This window comes from Drosophila elegans, unplaced genomic scaffold (genome assembly GCF_018152505.1).
Source record: "Drosophila elegans isolate 14027-0461.03 unplaced genomic scaffold, ASM1815250v1 contig_476, whole genome shotgun sequence".
NCBI lineage: Eukaryota > Metazoa > Arthropoda > Insecta > Diptera > Drosophilidae > Drosophila > Drosophila elegans.
This window is the reverse complement of record NW_024545863.1, coordinates 1,066,457-1,069,822: the sequence shown is the minus strand read 5'-3', so window position 1 is coordinate 1,069,822 and position 3,366 is coordinate 1,066,457.

Sequence of the window (3,366 nt, the reverse complement as noted above, 5' to 3'; positions counted from 1 at the left end):
CTCACCAATGAAAAGAAATATTACATTTAAATTCGCATTGTTTATTTAATTGAAATCGAAGAGAAATTTGTACGTTTAAGGCACATTTAAATTACCACTGGAAACCTTATTATTACACTCACATTTTTGTTTCTTAGATATTTTAAATACCTTAGACATTTAAAAGTAATTTAATTTAATTTCTCGATTTAGTACAATAATATTTCAGCTTTAAAATTACGTAGAAGAATTTTTGTTTAAGGATTGCCAACAGAATTAACTACAGTTTAAAAGTCAAAAATGTTTAATGATTGCCAAAGTAAACGCTCACAAAAAAAAAAACACAAATTATAAATTCTTATAGTCTTTATTACTTATTGAAAATGAAAAGAATTTTAAACATTTGGCTAAGGCTTTGTAATTAAATGGCAGATGTATACTATTATATTACTTAGCCTATTTTGTTTTGTATAAGTTTTTAATACTTTAGAGTTAAAAAGTAATTTGATTTAATATTTTGCCAAAGAATTTCGATTCAAGAACTTTCCGGTTGCTGATGTACATCATTTAGCTGACGATATGAATATTTAAGGACCCTTTAAACAGATCCTCGGACCTACAGCACTCTCTGGTGGTGGTGTCAGTGGCGGAGGTCTCTGGACGACCGGCTTCTCTCGCTCGTAATTTGCCATAAAATAAGCATAAATTGGATCAATTTACGAAAAGCTCTGTTACAAATGCAGAGCGAGGAGCAGTGAGCCCACAATAAGAGCGACTGCCGTATATAGTTACAGTTGCAGTTACAGTTGACAACCCCATTGGATGTGGGGACCATCCTGGCCAGAGCTCCATGTCAAACGAAGGATGCTAGATGCTGGATGCTTTGGTAATGGCCATCCAAGGCGGTTGCTCTGCTGACAGCCCTGTGGTTTCTGTCACGCGCATTGAATCTCTGAAGCTGGGAGCTGAAGCCGAAGCCTCGGTTGCATTTCACTTGATGTTCGCTCCCACTTGTCGTCATCGCTGTCACTGCAGCCGGAGTCCTTGGAGTCCTTGAAGTCCTCCGAGTTGTCCTGCCCCGTCATCCGGCTGCTTAATGTCAACTCTTGGCGTTTTGTCTTAGCAGCCACACAAAAAAAAATTGAATTTATGATGCGACTTGCGATGCGACTTTGGGTGTTTTCGCATTGTGCTGGCCACGCAGATTTTACACCGATAGCTTTTGGCCTGGCTCAGCAACTCAATTCGGTCGTAATGCTGCTCGCCGCTGCTTTTCATCTGTTCATCTGCCAACGGATTTTATTTCAGTTCCAGCTCCCTCCCAGAAATCAAATTGCCCGAGCTGGTGAACTACGAATTTCAAGTGAATTTCGCACTTTTCCATTCAAAAATGTTATTAGTTCGAGCGACGTACATACTTACACTTCAAATTTTTATTTCTTTTATGGCTTATTACATGTTTGCAACTATAAAAGTTAATTTTTTAAGTACATAATATATTTCCCAACTAATAAATTGGAAACGTTAGTTAGGAATATTGATGGTTCAGTAAAAAAAATTTGTATTTTATGCCATTAATATTTGTTTTATAACTATTTTTTGTATGTGCCTCATTCAATTCCACTCCTTCACTGCTGCTGACCAAACACTCAGTCAGCGGGCTCATTATTTTTAGTAACTGGCTCGCTGCATGTTTATAATGCGGCTGCACATTTGGTTTTTAGTAATTCTGGATTTGGCTGCTATTAGCCGGGCTGTGGCGGTCCGCACGTGTATTTGTGTATTTTTACCCGAATAATATATATGTTTTTGGGGTTTTGGTGATGTATGTACGGTGTATGGCGAGAGCAGAACACATTTGCTCCATGTTGGTGCCCAAAGACTACTTTAATGATGTTGTTTTCTTCGAATTTCAGTTTATTTATGCAGTCATGTGTGCCGCGGCTTGTTTACCAGTTACCAGGCATTGCATTATATAATTTCAGTTTGCAAAATCAACATGTGGCAATGGCTGCTGCTGGTCATGCTGCCTTTTGGCTCATACACTATACTATATATGCGGCTTTGGGCCACATTCTGTACGGCTGGCCGTATCGTTATTGAGTTGGTTCCCAGTGTTCCGTTTTCAGTTTCAGTTTTGCAGTTACCCCACAGTATATGTTTGCGTATTCCGAGCTGCCACACAAAAAGCTGGAGCAAAGAGAGTCCTTTCCGTGTGCGAAATATAAATGAATTTGTTCAGTCGAAGCGCGTCGACGAGTTTTTGGTGATATTCAAAATGGGCCCCCTCCTTTTTTGCTCTTCCTCTGCACCTGACACGGCAGGCAGCCACCGAAAATTTCATATTCATAATTTAATTAAATTAACATTTTGTTGAATTATGTACTTACATGACTGTGGCACAAAATATGGTTTAGGCATGGCATAGCATGTCATGTGTATGGCCCAAGGGATTTACATCTTTTCCTGTTGCCCCCACCCTTTGCAATTTCACCCGTATTGAATTGCCTCCGAGTATGAATTATATTTATTTGGGATGTGTGCAGCAGTCCAGAAAACCCCTATAAAAGTAGGCTAAGCCGAAAGAATAGGGGAATTAGTGGTCATAGTTAAAGGCTTGGGACTTAATTTACAGCTGAATTTAAAAGCATTTAAACTCAATAAAATAATTAAACTTTTGAATGCACATGCTGTGCTCTTATAAACAAAAAGTTTGGAAATTATTAATATCTATTTATATAAATATTATTTACCTAATCATTATATAATATAAATATTATTATTAAAATATTTTAAAAAAGCATCGCAGAAATATATATTTTGCCCTGAAACAAAATGAAGTTGAAAAGTTGAAAATTCTCATATTATACCGCAAAATGTTCTCAAACTTCGATGTGTTTTATATACCTGATAACAGAAGTAGACTATGGTTAAACTAAAAAATATTAAAGAATAGCAATTATATTAATTATTTATCTGAGAATTTTTTCATTGGAAAAAGTCTTTTTTTTACAAGTCTAAAATGACTCACATCTACGATAATACAAACCTCTATTTGCATAAAACGTAAAAATTATGACCATTTAAAATGGACACAGCTAAAATGGCTGTAACCTTGCCAAAGACAAGCAGCAACATCTAGAGACAAGTGTTTAAATTAAATACGACATGGTTCGAATTTGTTTATCTTTGGATTTTTTCGCCAGCTTTGTGTCATTGAAGGCGCTTTGGCACCGAGACAGGGACAAGCACAATCACAATCACAATCACATACTCACTCACCTGACCATTGTCCTGGCCAAGATGTAGATGTAGATGTGAATGTGGATGTTCGAAGGAGATCGAAGGGATGGGACTGTGTCACTTGTAGCAATTTGAAGTTTACAG